Source organism: Castanea sativa, chromosome 4, assembly GCF_040712315.1.
Source record: "Castanea sativa cultivar Marrone di Chiusa Pesio chromosome 4, ASM4071231v1".
Classification (NCBI taxonomy): Eukaryota; Viridiplantae; Streptophyta; class Magnoliopsida; order Fagales; family Fagaceae; genus Castanea; species Castanea sativa.
The window spans coordinates 23179130-23195914 of NC_134016.1; positions in this window are offsets into that span (position 1 = coordinate 23179130).

Below are 16785 nucleotides of genomic sequence, written 5' to 3' on the forward strand. Positions count from 1 at the left end.
ACTTGTTAGCTCATTTGGTGTTTAATTTCTCTCTAATTATTCTATATTTTGGACACATATTTGGTTAGTTTTGGAGAAGAAAATATTTGATTTTTATTTTGTGCATATAAAGTATATGAATTAAGTTAGATATATCTATGGAGATATATAAGGATGATATATCTGTAAGGATGTATAAAAGAGGACCCGAATGGCTAATAGGTAGTCCATTCATAAAGAATTAATGGCTTATAAAATATTTATGTAAGGATTACCATATATTATAATACATGGAAGGAAGTACTCATTATAATTGAGGGTATTACCGCTATGATTCAGGTATTAGAATCTTTATTTGAGTGTGAGCATTTCACAACTAGTTGACATGAGTAATATCATGACCATGTTAAAGTTAATATCATTTATCAAGTAATTTAAATGTCAAGTGGGCCAAGTGGGAGAATGTAAGATTTTAAGAAAATTTTATATGGCCCACATTTAAATGATAGATGAAAACTCATGTCTTAAGGATTTTATTTGTGAAAACGTTATAGTAAATAACAATTTCTAAGTAACTCTCAATTGGTATAATCTCTTTGGTTAATAAACACCTTAAAATTACAAGTTTTAAACTCCTTGATGGGAGGAGGTTATGGAGCAAATCTTAATTTAAAAGAGTCCCTTGTCTAGCCTATATATATAACCTGTCTTCATCAAAAGGAAATATGTAAGGTAAAGGCCATAGATTATAAACACCTTTTATAAATACGCTATCATATAGTGAGTTTTCTTTTTTTCTTAACACCTAAACAACTATAACTGGATGTATGTTTATATTATTTATTTTCCGCTACAACTCTAAATTTTATCTTACATCGAGATCAATCATGTAAAATTCTAGGTTTGATTAACTTTAAGGATTAAACTTTTGTCCAGGGTGCACTAATGTCTAAACTTTAAAATCATACCAATCTCACAAAACAACTAAAATTACATTATTCAAGTAAAGTTAGTATACATCGAAGAGGAATCTCAAAAGGCATTTCAAGTTTTTCAACCCAAAATTGATAAGTTACCATGGTACTGCTCAATAACTTTTTTCAAATTTCATTACGATCTAAAGAAAAAAAAAATCGTTTTTAATTGTTTGTGGAAAGAGTGTTTTGGTCTTTAAACAGTATGTCATCTAAGCAAAAATCATGTGCAAATTATGTGTTTTTAATTTCTGCCTAACTTAACAGTAAAATTAAAGTTAGGGGTGCAAAGTGTAACAAATGTTATAGTTTATGGTGCAAAGTGTGCATTCGTATAGTTTATTGTGCAAACAGTACAAAGTGTAATCTAGTGTATAGTTTAGGATGGTAAAATGTAATTTTTTTAAAAAACCACCAATTTATCATTTTGTACGTGAAAATGAAATATAGCCTTATTTATATATACGGATGGAGTTGCTTGATGGTGAGGAAACTAATATATATATATATATATATATATATATATATATAACCGAAGCCTCTGTTAGCACCATAATTTTCCACACCAATACAACACAATATTTAAAAAATTAAAAATAAAATTAAAAACACTATTTTTCTCTCCAAAACCCGATACTTACCTTCTTCTTCCTTTTTTTTTTTTTTTTTTGTTGATAAAACCCAATATTTTAAGCTGAATTTCATCTAAAGATGATTTTTTTAAAAAAAGAAAAAAAGAAAATCTGCAATCAAAAGATAAGTATCAGGTTTATTGCAATAAACCCAAAAACAAAGTTAAGTTAATTTTCTAAAAACCTACAACCAAACTTCTTGAACTCTACGTTATAGAATATAAATTTTTTTTTTTCAAAATCTTTTGATTATGCGTTAATTTAGTTCTTGCTATTATATATTATAGCAACAAAAAATTAAATATATATCACCATATGCCACACCCACACATACTATTATGTCCTGGTGCTATTCAAACTCATAAATTTATTTGGGACTCTAATTCTATTGTTTAATTTTTTTTAAATAATATAATTTTCTATCATATATATATATATATATATATATATATCAAACTATTCCTCTACCATCAACTTTTTATCTTCAGCAGCAGTCAAGATAATTTACAATGATCTCTTTTTATTTATTATGTCAATTGATAAAAAGTTACTACAACTTTTATAAAGAGTCCTTACTTATTATTATTCCTTTCTTTTAATATTATTGTTTTATTATTTTTCATGTGAGAGAGAGTCCTTTTACCTTATGTTACCTACTACGGTTGGTACTAGGAAACCGGCACTTTCATATAAAATGTGAAACTCAAAACCTTAAGCAAGTCAACATAAAACTCAACAACAAACGTTTTAAAAAAAAAAAAAAAAACTCTTTTTCATCCCAAAAACAAAGTTAATTAAAATTTTAAAAATCCTACAACCATGCCACAAAAATGTGATACTCAAAAATCCTAAGCAAACCAAAAGCCTCTAAATTAACATGAAACTCAACAACAAACATAAAACCCAAAAATCCAAAAACCCTACACTTACATTCCAAAAATGGTCACAACATCTTCTCTGTCGCTATTACCTAGCCACCCATGTCTAAGCCACAGTAATAGTAGCTCCACTATTGCTATAGTTTTTGGGGTTAAGAGCAATTGCATCAGTTGGTGTATAAGTGTGTATAATAAAAGAAATGCTCAAATTTACACATTTTTTATCAAAAACAGCCCACATCAGCTCGTGCATAACTGTCTATATTTTACATGCTCCTTCAAATTGCTACAGTACCGTGTAAATTTACATGGGTACTGTAGCTCGTCTATCTAATTTTTTTAATAATTTTCAGTTCACTCGTTTTTTTCTCTCTCTTCTCCCAGTTAACTGCTCATCCCCAGCACAAACACATCCACACAGATACACTTGCTAAAGAAAAAAAGAAAAAAAGACAGAGATACACAAACACGGAGCTCGTGGATCGTGGATGGTGGATCGGAGCTCGGGTCGGAGTGTTGATGGTGGATCGGAGTGTGGATCGTGGGTCGGAGCTCGGATCGGAGCTGTGGATGGTGGATCGAAGCTCGGATCGGAGTGTGGATGATGGATCGAAGTGTGGATCGTGGGTCGGAACTTGGATCGGAGCTGTGGATGGTGGATCGGAGCTCGGATCGGAGTGTGGATCGTGAGTCGGAGCTCGGATCGGAGCTGTGGATGGTGGATCGGAGCTCAGATCGGAGCTCGTGGCTTGGATCTGTGGTGGATCGTCGGATCGGAGCTCGTGGCTCGGAGCTGTGGTGGATCGTCGGATCGAAGCTCGTCGGAGCTGTGGTGGATCGTCGGATCGAAGCTCGTGGCTCGAAGCTGTGGTGGATCGTCGGATCGAAGCTCGTCGGAGCTGTGGTGGATCGTCGGACCGGAGCTCGTGGCTCGGAGCTGTGGTGGATCGTCGGATCGGAGCTCGTTGGAGCTGTGGTGGATTGTTGGTCAGAGCTCAAATCGGAGAGTGATCTGGAAAATGGGTACAGAGAGAGACAGAGAGAGAGAGAGAGAGAGAGAGAGAGAGCAATTTCAGAATGGTAGAGAGAGAATGAGGCGCGTATGTATAGTGGTGGTTAAAAGAGAAATAATAAAAAATTTGATAAAGTTGATTATTTAATTAAAAGATGGGTTAGAATAGATGAACTGATGTAGGTATTTTGTAAAAGTGATAGTGTAAAATAGAAAAGGTAGATTTTTTTGTGTAAAATAGAGGAAATTTTTAAAAGAGCTGATGTGGTTGCTTTAAACCATTGATCTGTTATATTTTTCTATAGTGTAATCATTTTTATTTTTTTATTTTTTATGTTTCAATAATTTCTTAGCTCTAAATCCGTTCTTTAATCTTTGGAAGTTTTAACATTTGAATTTTTGAATTAATTTTTTACACTATTTGAATCTGTTTGCCATATTTCAACGACTATAAACATGAATTATTCTTTTAAAAGTATCATTCTCTTATATCTCTTTGTTGTGTAGTCACAGTTTTTTCTTTTTATAATTTGTAGGCTCTAAATCTTCTAATTCTTTAATTTTTTTTTCTTTTGAAAGATTTAAAATTTGTAGTAGATTTTAATGGAAGGTGACCAATTTTTCTCTTATATTTTTCTATTTTGTATCCACATATGTTTCAACATCTGAATTTTTTAGTTTTTTTTCTTTGGCATATGTTTTCAGCAAATTTCAATAGCTTTAGCCATGAATTATTCTTTTGAGAGTAACTCGTCTCTCTCTCTCTCTCTCTCTCTCTCTCTCTCTCTTGTGTAGTTATATATATATATATATATATATATATATATATATATATATATATATATATATATACACATTGTTTTATTTTTGTAATAATTGAATTTGTCTTGCAAATTTTAGCAACTATAGCTATGCATTATTCTTTTGAGGGTAGCTCATCTTTCTTTTATATATTTCTTTTTTGTAGTCATATATATATATATATATATATATATATATATATATATATATATATATATTTGTATTGTTTCAATAATTTATAGGCTCCGAATCATTTGATTTTCTAATTTTATTTGTTGGCATTTTGAAAGTTTTAACATCTATATTTTTGCGTTAATTATTGCAATATCTGAACACGTTCAGCAGATTTCAATGGTTATACCATGAATTATATGTTCTTTTGAAGATAACTTATTTTTCTCTTATATTTATCTATTGTGTAGTTATATATATATATATATTTTTGTTTCAACAATTTCTAAGTAGTGAATTTTTTGATTCTTTAATATTTTTTGACTTTTCAAAAATTTTAATATTTGAAACAAATTGGTAGATTTATAAGAAAAATTTATGCAATGGTATAATTTCATAATCAATTTAAAATTTTATATAATTATTTTAGTTTACCACACAAATAGATAGATTCTCGTGCGTAACACGGGTTTATTATTAACAGGAAACTTTTGTTTGCAGCAGCAAGCTATAGCTACCGTGTCTGTACGCATCAAATGCCTTTCCAATGCTAACGACAGCTAAGTGTGAGAGTAAAAGATTTCATTTGGTCCCCTCCATATAATTGGTGTCTTTTTCCTTTCATTATATATGTGGCGCCCTATATATATAGCTTTGTCCTAATCAATTAACGTTACGTACCTCGTAGGCTGCATATTCCTCAATCCTCATCAATCTTTCAAATCCGTATTATTATATGCTGCTAAGTTATTGGTACTCGATCGTTCTTGCAACTGTACGTAGTGACATTAATTATCATGCTAATCCGGTACCTATATATTTATTTGACTGTTTTGCCAAAATAATTTACAAGTGATTATTTTATTGTTGCCTCTTTAGTTACATCGTACATCAACATTTGTTCAAATTTACTTTATATATTTATTTTATTAATCACCTTCCTCTTTAACATTATCGATCAGGATTTTGCAAAAAAAGAAAAAAGAAAAAAAATTATCGATCAGTAGAGATATATCATATATATGTATTTAATAGAATTTAAACACTTACCAATTGCACTTATCTTATAAATATAAAGGTATATTCATCTAGTCATTTAAAAACTTTAAATAAAATATTACAATACTACCTTATCTAAGAATTCTAGTTTTAATCATGAATTTGTCTCTCTCAAATTCTAAGAAAATGGAGAGAATCTTATTGCATAATTTACGGCGTTTGAAAGCATAACCTTATAAACTTTTTTTCTTTTCACAAAAGCCACATAAATTACGAATAACACCCTCTTTGGCATCTTGGGAAAAAAAAATCCCCGTAAGAATAACAATTTCATTGCTCACCCCTGCCCTTATCATAAATAAAACTTATTTTGTGCATCATCATTATTTTATTTATTTGGTAAAATATGACTTCGGTTATTAAATTGTCTTGTTATAATTTCAGCCTAAGAGTGGATATGGGATTTGATGAAACTAAAGCTTATTTAGAGTTTTCAGTTTATTTTTACTACTATTTATTAGTCTGTGGGGAGTAAAGGGACCTGAGCAAGTATTTGGGTCTTGGGCTTCATTGACGGGTTCCAGACCGTTTTTTACTAAAGGCCTTTAATATTGTAGGTCGGCCCACAGGGCAAAGGTCCGAGGATTCGTCCGAGGAATAATCTCCCCTCGAAAAGACCCACGATGACCCTGAGATTCGTCATGAAGATTATAGGTAGTGTTCTGGACGAACTATTGGTTAAGAGGGAGAACTAAATACCTTCTAGACGCTATGGAGTGAGAGAAATATCTCAGAAAAATGCTGCTACCTCCACATTAAAGACCCTGCACCTACCTTCCTAGCCGCATTAATGGGGAAGTGACCCCTAAACAGTAGGAGGGACCTTCTGGCCATTGTTTAAGGACTTCAGGAAGGTGGTGGAAAGGAGGAGAGAGGCTCTGAGGGTAAGATTTGTGTGACACGTGGATAAAGAGGGAAGGAAAAGAGGTATTTAAATGGGAAAGAGATTAAATAAAGAGGGAGGTGGAGGGAACTAGAGAAAGACTAACAACTGTAATCTTTGAAAGAAAAAGAGAAAATATACATAAATTGTCCTCGGCTTACATCCAAGGAGGTTCATTTGCCTTATTCGTCCATTGTTTGTAAATACTGTAACATTCTAGCCTGTTCATCAAGCTTCGAACACCACTAAACTAGATTGCGAACCCACACTCTACAAATTTAATTGTTTAAGGCTCATTGGGCCTGAGCCCACGTGTGTTTTTGGGTCCAGGCGCAATTGTGCACTTACAATTGGCGCCGTCTGTGAGAATCTAGTGTTGGAAGAACTCGAACACCATGGCAGGCTTAGGCTCGTACCATGCAGAATCTCAGGGATCGCAACCTGAGGATCCTTTCGAACGTCTTGAATGCCGGGAGGATCGAGAGGGTAGCATTCACACTGAATATCCTAGAGTAAGTCATACTCACAGTGGAGGCAGGGCCACCCACGAAGATGATGCTAAGGCCATGCAGAAGGAGATTAATCACCATAAGAAGAAGCTGCATCGCGTCAGGTGGAGGCGTGCTTCACCCTCATCCAATACCTCTTCGGGGGAATCCCGGGGAAGTAGTTACAGTTCGAGGTCATGGTCGCCCCCCAGTAAAACATCCTCTTGCGAAGAGGATGACCCACCAGGTCATAGGAACAGGAAGCTCCCCTCCAGGGGCTTAGAGAACGATGCCATGATCCAGGCGTTGCACCAACTCTCCAAATCGCTATTCTCACGTAGGATTGAGAATGGGAGGCTCCCCAGGAGGTTCACCCAGCCCACCCTCACCATTTATAACGGCCGGACTGACCCGGTGGAACATGTGAGTCACTTTAACCAGAGAATGGTGGTGCATTCTCACAATGAGACCCTGATGTGCAAAGTCTTCCCTTCTAGCTTGGGACTTGTTGCTATGAGGTGGTTCAATGGTCTTAAATCAGGGTCTATAGGTTCGTTCGGGGAACTGACTAGAGCATTTGCGTCACGGTTTATTACATGCAGCAGAGTTCCCTGACCGTTGGACTCACTGTTGTCTATGGCTATGAAGGAGGGCGAGACGTTGAAAGCCTACTCCGACAAGTATTGGGAGATGTTTAACGAGATAGATGGTGATTTTGATGAGGTGGCGATCAATACCTTTATAGTAGGCCTTCCAACTGATCATGACTTGAGGAAGTCCTTGACCAAAAAACCCGTACGGAGTGTACGTCGCCTCATGGACCGTATTGATGAATACAAAAGGGTCAAGGAAGACCAACAGCAGGGGAAGGGTAAGGCAAAGGTTATCCCGCAAGAGCGAAGGGATTTCAGGTCGGACAGATATCACAACAACAAGCCGAGAAGAGATTACTCCGGGCAGTCTGGCTCGGCAGCACCTCAAACTGTTAATACTGTATTCCGAGAACCGGTGCACCAGCTACTGGAGAAGGTCCGTAAGGAACCCTACTTCAGATGGCCCAGTAAGATAGCGGGGGATCTTGCCAAGAGGAATCAGAATCTCTTTTGTCAGTACCATCAAGACGTGGGCCATACTACCAGAACTGTCGGACCCTCTAGAACCACTTGGAGCAGCTTGTCAGCGAAGGAAAATTAAAACAGCACTTGTCCCAACCCAACGGACAGGGCAGTCAGTCTGGCTCGAATAATCAGAGAAATAATTCATCTTGACCTCTCTTGGGAATGATCAATGTTATCTTCCCTGCACTCGACAGGACTAGCTCGTGTCCCACTAGGATGATGGTAGTTTCGCACTTCCAAGCCGAGCAGGTGGGCTCCAAGCCGAAGAGATTGAAGCTGAATGTGCCCGTCTTGGGATTTTCAGAGGAAGATAAGGTTGGGACTATCCAACCCCATGACGACGCCCTAGTGGTCACTCTGAGGATAGGGAATTATTATGTGAAAAGGGTGATAATTGATTAAGGCAGTGGCGCGGATATCATGTATCCTGACTTATTTAAGGGGTTGAAGTTGAAATTGGAAGACCTCACCCCTTATGACTCGCCGTTAGTAAGTTTTGAAGGGAAGGCTGTTATACCAAAGAGACAGATCCAGTTGCCCGTGCAATATGGCTCAGAGACGGTGGAGGTGGATTTTATTGTGGTCGATGCATATTCCCCATACACAACCATCCTTGCCCGGCCCTGGCTGTATGATCTGGGGGCTGTCTCCTCCACCTTGCATGTTAAGGTTAAGTTCCCTTCAGGGGAGTACATTGAAGAGATTCTCGGCAGCCAATTGGTGGCCAGGCAATGCAAATCAGCTACAGTGCTACATCAAACCGAAGTACAGTCCTCGACCTCGGCTGTGAAAGACTTATAGCAATTAACGACTCTAGATGCACCCGACGTGGTGACATCAGAGGAGGCCATATGCGAAGACCTAGATAAGTTTCTGATATCGGATGATCCTGAAAGGTTCTTCCAGGTTGGGGTGCGTTTACCACACCAAGAGAAGATGGAATTTGTGGAGTTTCTAAAGAACAACATCGATGTTTTTGCCTGGGACCCCTACGAGGCTCCGGGGGTTGACCCAAACTTCATTTGTCATCATTTGAATGTCAATCCTTCTATTCCTCCTAGAAGGCAGCCCCCTCGACGTTCCTCCAAGGAGCACTTCGAAGCCGTTAAAGAAGAGGTGCTCAAGCTCAAGAAGGTTGGGGCTATTAAGGAAGTTTTCTATCCGGAGTGGTTGGCGCACACGGTTGTGGTCAAAAAGAAAAATGGAAAATGGCGGGTATGTGTGGACTTCACAGATTTAAACAAAGCCTGCCCAAAGGACTCATTCCCGATGCTGCGCATCGACTAGCTAGTGGACGCCACCGTCGGACATCCTCGAATGAGTTTTTTGAATGCCTTCCAAGGTTATCACAGATTCCACTGGCGGCAAAAGATCAGGAGAAAACTGCCTTTATTACTCCAACAGGGAATTATCACTATAAAGTGATGTCGTTCGGATTGAAGAATGCTGGGGCTACTTACCAAAGGATGATGACTAGAATGTTTGAATTGTAGCTTGGAAAGGCCGTTGAGATATACGTGGATGACATGATAGTGAAGAGTAAGGCGATAGCTGCGCACATGAAAGATTTGCATGACATTTTTCAGGTACTTAGAAAGTACAAGTTGCGTCTTAAGGCCTCGAAGTGTTCTTTTGGCGTGGGTGCTGGGAAGTTTTTGGGTTATATGGTTACTCATAGAAGGATAGAGGTGAATCTGGCACAAGTCAGAGCTATTCAACCCTTACAGCCACCTCGAAATCCAAAAGAAGTTCAGAGATTAACCGGAATGATTGCTGCTCTCAGCATATTCATCTCTCGATCAGCTAACCGATGCAGGCCTTTCTTCCAACTGTTAAATAAGTGGAGGGGGTTTCAATGGTCTGAGGAGTGCATTGTAGCCTTCCAACAACTTAAGGAATATCTTTCCCGACCACTCATTATGTCTTGACCTGAAGTAGATGAGATCCTGTTTGCGTATCTAGCAGTGGCCGTCCACGCGGTGAGCCTGGTCCTCATAAGGGACGACGATGGGGTGCAAAGACCGGTCTACTACGTCAGTAAAACTTTGAATGACGCCGAGGTGCGTTACCTACTTTTGGAGAAAGCACTTTTAGCCGTAGTTCATGCCACGCGGAGGCTTCCTCATTATTTCCAGTCCCACACCATTGTAGTTTTGACCCAACTGCCTCTCAAGTCAGTGTTGTGTAGCGCTGACTACTCTGGAAGGGTGGCTAAGTGCGGAACTATTTTGGGAGCTTTTGATATCAAATACCTGTCGCGCACCTCGATAAAGGGTCAGGTTCTTGCAGATTTGATGGCGGAGTTTGCAGAACCATTGTTGGAGGAAACTGTGAAGGAATCACACATGGATGAAAAGTCAGTTGGCATGATCACGAGCATAGGACCTCCCACTTGGGAAGTGTCTGTTAATGGGGCAGTTAACCAGAAAGGGTTTGGCATCGGACTTGTCCTGGTCTCCCCCGAGGGAATTGTCTTCGAAAAATCTCTGAGGTTGGCGTTCTCGGCTACTAATAATGAGGCCGAGTACGAAGCAGTCTTGGTCGATATGAACATGGTGCATAGGATGGGCGGAAAGAGAGTTCATATGCGCTTGGATTCTCAGTTAGTGGTCGGCCAGGTGACGGGGACCATGGAGGCTAGGGACCCAAGAATGCAAGAATACTTGACCCAGGTCAAACGTTTACAATCTAAATTCAATTCCTTTATCCTGTCTCACGTTTCTAGAAGTGAAAATACACATGCAGACTCTTTGGCTACCTTAGCAACATCCTCGGCTCAGAGTTTGCCTAGGATTATCCTTGTTGAAGATTTGCTAGAGCCAGCTCTTACCACTGTTAGAGCAGCCTGGATCCACTTAATAAGGCCTGGACCTAGTTGGATCGATCCTATGATATCTTTTCTGAAAAACGACATTCTTCCCAAGGACAAGTCTGAAGCAGACAAGATCCGTCGAAAGGCACCTCGTTTCTGGTTGTCTGAGGATCAGAAATTGTATAAACGATCCTTCTCCGGACCATATTTGTTATGCGTGCACCCCGAATCAACGGAGACGCTTTTGGAAGAACTGCATGAGGAAATTTGTGGGAGCCATACTGGGGGAAGGTCCCTAGCTCATAAGGCCCTGACTCAAGGATATTGGTGGCCCAATATGCAAAGGGAAGCTCAAGACTGTGCAAGAAAGTGTGACCAATGCCAGAGGTTCGCTCCTAACATTCATCAGCCTAGAGGAGTCTTTAACCTTCTCTCCAGTCCTTGGCCTTTCGCTCAATGGGGATTGGACATAGTAGGGCCATTTCCGAGGGCTGTAGGAAACAAAAGGTGGCTGCTTGTGGGGACCGACTACTTTACTAAATGGGTAGAGGCTGAGCCCTTAGCAAATATTAGGGACGTCGATTCCAAAAAGTTTATCTGGAAAAACATCATCACTAGATTTGGGGTACCACATACACTCATTTCGGACAATGGCGTTCAATTTGATAATAGAGCTTTTAGGAAATATTGTGGTGACATGGGCATCATAAATAGATACTCCACTCCAGCTTATCCTTAGGGAAACGGGCAAGCCGAGGCAGTTAACATGGTCATAGTTAGTGGACTCAAGAAAAGGCTGGACGATGCGAAGGGTAGATGGGTAGAAGAATTACCACATATTCTATGGACGTATCAAACTACGCCACGTAGGTCCACAGGAGAAACGCCATTCTCTATGACTTATGGAGCCGAGGCAGTGATACCTTTAAAATCTGGTTTCCCCACACTAAAGACGAGTTCATTTAGTCCAGAAAACAACAACGGCCTCCTGGAGAAAGGCCTGGATTTAGTTGAGGAATGGCGAGAGACAACTATGGTCCAAATGGCTTATTATCAGCAGAAACTTAAACGAGGGTATAATGCCCATGTGAAGCTAAGGCCACTCGCGCCTGGAGATCTGGTACTAAGAAAAGTTGTAGGTACTGCTAGAAACCCAGCTTAGGGTAAATTAGGACCGAACTGGGAAGGACCATATCGGATTATTTCTGTAGCAGGCATAGGGTCATATCGGCTAGCTGATCTAGATGAAAAGGTTGTACAATGCCTGTGGAATGTAAACAACCTACGAATGTATTATTATTAATTAAAGGTACTTTTGTCGTTCGTGGTCTAAATTATGAATGTACATGGGCTTATAAATTACAACTCTCAAAATATCAAACAGAAACTTGGTAATGGATGGTCCTCGGACCATATACCTTGTGAAAATTGATATGTTCTAAAATATCAAACAGAAACTTGGTAATGGATGGTCCTTGGACCACATACCTTGTGGAAATTGATATGTTCTAAATATCAAATAGAAACTTGGTAATGGATGGTCCTCGGATCACATACCTTGTGAAAATTGGTATGTTCTAAAATATCAAACAGAAACTTGGTAATGGATGGTCCTCGAACCACATACCTTGTGGAAATTGGTATGTTCTAAAATATCAAACAGAAACTTGGTAATGGATGGTCCTCAGACCACATACCTTGTGAAAATTGATATGTTCTAAATATCAAACAGAAACTTGGTAATGGATGGTCCTCGGACCACATACCTTGTGGAAATTGATATGTTCTAAATATCAAACAGAAACTTGGTAATGGATGGTCCTCGGACCACATATCTTATGGAAATTGATATGTTCTAAATATCAAACAGAAACTTGGTAATGGATGATCCTCAGACCACATACCTTGTGGAAATTGATATGTTCTAAATATCAAACAGAAACTTGGTAATGGATGGTCCTCGGACCACATACCTTGTGGAAATTGATATGTTCTAAATATCAAACAGAAACTTGGTAATGGATGGTCCTCGGACCACATACCTTGTGGAAATTGATATGTTCTAAATATCAAACAGAAACTTGGTAATGGATGGTCCTCGGACCACATACCTTGTGGAAATTGATATGTTCTAAATATCAAATAGAAACTTGGTAATGGATATCAAACAGAAACTTAGTAATGGATGGTCCTCGGACCACATACCTTGTGAAAATTGATATGTTCTAAATATCAAATAGAAACTTGGTAATGGATGGTCCTCGGATCACATACCTTGTGAAGATTGGTATGTTCTAAAATATCAAACAGAAACTTGGTAATGGATGGTCCTCGAACCACATACCTTGTGGAAATTGGTATGTTCTAAAATATCAAACAGAAACTTGGTAATGGATGGTCCTCGGACCACATACCTTGTGGAAATTGATATGTTCTAAATATCAAACAAAAACTTGGTAATGGATGGTCCTCGGACCACATACCTTGTGGAAATTGATATGTTCTAAATATCAAACAGAAACTTGGTAATGGATGGTCCTCGGACCACATATCTTGTGGAAATTGATATGTTCTAAATATCAAACAGAAACTTGGTAATGGATGATCCTCAGACCACATACCTTGTGGAAATAGATATGTTCCTAAGTATCAAACAGAAACTTGGTAATGGATGGTCTTCGGACCACATACCTTGTGAAAATTGGTATGTTCTAAAATATCAAACAGAAACTGGGTAATGGATGGTCCTCGGACCACATACCTTGTGAAAATTGGTATGTTCTAAAATATCAAACAGAAACTTGGTAATGCATGGTCCTTGGACCACATACCTTGTGGAAATTGATATGTTCTAAATATCAAATAGAAACTTGGTAATGGATGGTCCCCGGACCACATACCTTGTGGAAATTGATATGTTCTAAATATCAAACAGAAACTTGGTAATGGATGGTCCCCGGACCACATACCTTGTGGAAATTGATATGTTCCTAAATATCAAACAGAAACTTGGTAATGGATGGTCCTCGGACCACATATCTTGTGGAAATTGATATGTTCTAAGTATCAGACAGAAACTTGGTTATGTTTGGTCCTCGGACCACCTCCCTTGTGAAAATTGATATCTTATTATTTGATAAACAGAATCATGGTTAAATAGAATTTTAAGTTATACATTTTTAAGTATAAAAAAGAGAGCTGGGAATGCAGGGTCCTCGGACCCCACACTTTACTAAAATTAACGTTTCAGGATACAAATTCTAAGTATCACATTGCTTTGCAAGGTGAGGCACTATTTATCATCTAAACCCAGTTTGTTTTTGTCAGGTTCTTGAACACTTTACTTTACAGATGTTAGCAAAAAGTTAAGTTAGCTTGTTAGGCGTTCTTTATTAAGTTATGCTTGCTGCACTCCTAAGATGTAAATTGCGAGGTACAAGGCAGGTATACGTACTGCTGCTTAAAGTTGTAGTTGATCAGCTACTGAAAGTGGAGTTAGTTGTTCCATTCATTCTTTCGCTGTGTGCTAAGGAGAACTCTAATGGTAAACACAAAGATAAAATAAATAGAAGACAGATGAAGATCAAATGAAACTGACTTTCATTAATTGTTTTGATATACATTACATGGAAATCTCAATTACAAAGAAAAAAGAAGCCCTAGGTTCGGCCCTAAGCTTTTGGAGGGGGGTCTAGCTGGGAAGTGCTGGTGGCCTCAGTATTTTTTAACTCCACCTCAAAAGAAGACAGGACTTGTTTCCCCTTGTCTGCAGTAGTTGATGGAGGAACTATGGGCTCAGCACTTTGGCTTAGGTCCTTCTCAGCGCCTCCATCCACTTCCTTCTCTTTATGGGAACCTATAGGTTCTGTAGGATCCGGAATGGGCTCTGGGATCATAGGAGGGAGAGCAGAAGGGGCTGTCTCAAGGGCAGGTATGACAACAGGAGCCTCTTCTATCTCCTGTATGTCAAGGGGAAGCCAAACGTTCTCGGGCTTCCTCAGCTCGGAAGCCGAAGGAACCCCTGCTATGTTTAGGGCTTCGCCCCAAACCTGCTGACAGTATTCTCGGCACAAGGCCGCGAACGCCTCTATCAGCTGGTCTTCTGTCGTCGCTACCCCTTCCTTATATCCAGCCTTCTTCACGGCCTCCAGCGAATCCCTGAAGGTGCGAGCTTCCTCCCTCATCTTCGCAAGCTCCTTCTCCAAGTCAGAGCGTGCTTTCTGAGTTTTGGAGAGCTCTTCATCCTTTTGATGAAGAAGCTTGCGCTGCCCCTCCACTTGAGTTCTCATGGTTCTCAAGCTGGCCTCGACGCCGTCTCTTTCCCTTTTTAGATTGGCTAGCTGAGAGGAGAGTTTCTCGTTTTCTGCGAGGGCCTGGCCTAGGGACTTCTCAGTCTCCATCCGGATCTCCTGCTCCACTCCAGCCTTCTTCCGAGAATCCTACATGAACTTCTCAGCAGTAAAGACCTCTTGAACAGCCTGTGACAAAGTATCAGAGGGTTAGACATAGGAAGACATTCACTAATAGTCAGATATCAAGAAAAACGAAATGTACATAAGGAGTGAAACTTACCAGGGCTAATTCCCTTTTCAAAAAAAGGAACAGCTGGGGATGGCTCATTTTTTCCAAGGCTTCCATATCCTTGGGCAGCAGAAGGGGACATTCCAACGCTTCGGCCAGGTGGTGGGTGTGGCCTTGTTGGAATGCCCTAATGCTGGACTGGCAAGAGATTGGTGCTCCGTCTAGTCTCAACTCGGGAGACCAGGTAACCGGTGCTCGGCGCACTTCGGCCAAGTCCCTAATCTCCCCACTTTCAACTGAACGAGCACATCCCTTGCCCTTGTCTAGTTTCTACTGCTGAGCTTGCTGTGGCTGCTGTTTGAGTTTCTTCTGTTTTTCACCACTAGCCTCCTCGGCCTCCCCCTTTCTTTTCTTCTTGGGCTCCTCAACCAGAGGCTTAGGATAGGCTAGAGGAGGGGGTGGTGGCAAAGACGGAGGAACTTGGGACCCTCCCGCTCCTTTTTGGGCGACTCTCTCGCCTCTCTTAATCAGAAGGCCTTTGAGCACGTCCATTTCTTCCTCCTCGGAATCGTCGTCAGGACGGGCAACTATTAAACCTGCAACTCCGGAGGCCTCGGCGGGCTCGTCTTCCTCATCAGTGAGTATGACAAACTGGCTTCCTCAGGGTTTTTCGAAGTCCTCGAGTTGGAATTGGTCTATCTCCTCGTCCAACGAGTGCGACGAGGACACTTGCTCCTCTGGGGCGGCGGTTGTCCGAGAGTGCGTTGAGAGAGGTATCGCCGCGATGGGTCGCATGTATAGGGTGGTGTTGGGCTCGTCAGGAATGTCGTGGTCGGCGAGAAAGTGTGGCCTTGCTATGTTTATTCTCTGGCGTCGCCTGTCCCCCGCTATAATCGCGTTCTCTATCTCTTGGAAATCCGAGGATATGGGGTCGTATCCTAATATTAGGTGAGCCGCTCTTACTTGCAAGTCTTCGCTGACAAAGACTTCTGAACGAAGGACGCGGTTTAGGTCGGCAACGTTACAGTGGCTCAAGCGTGGGCGTACGAGCTGTTTATTTGCGAAAAGCAACACCGAGGAGACAAATATGGTTAGATTTGTGATAAGCGCCAAAAATCAGAAGTAACAGCGTGCAAAAAGGAATAAAATATTTAAAGGGTTGAGATTGAGTCATGAGGAAGGGAAATTAACTCCTGAGGAGTCACACCTGGATCTCCCCATACGACTGGGCAGTGAGGGCCGTCGTGCCAGTTGCCTGAGGCGATGAGGTAGTCGTCCTTCATGCCTTTATTGGACTTGGGCAGACAAGAAATTAACCTAACTACACTAGACCGTGATTTAATGTAATAACCTACGCTCCTAAGTTTGTGGTATTCGTACATAAAGGCAACATCGTGCCATGTGAGGTTCAAGCCCATCTGCTCGTTTAGAGCGTCGACACTCCCTAGTTACATTGG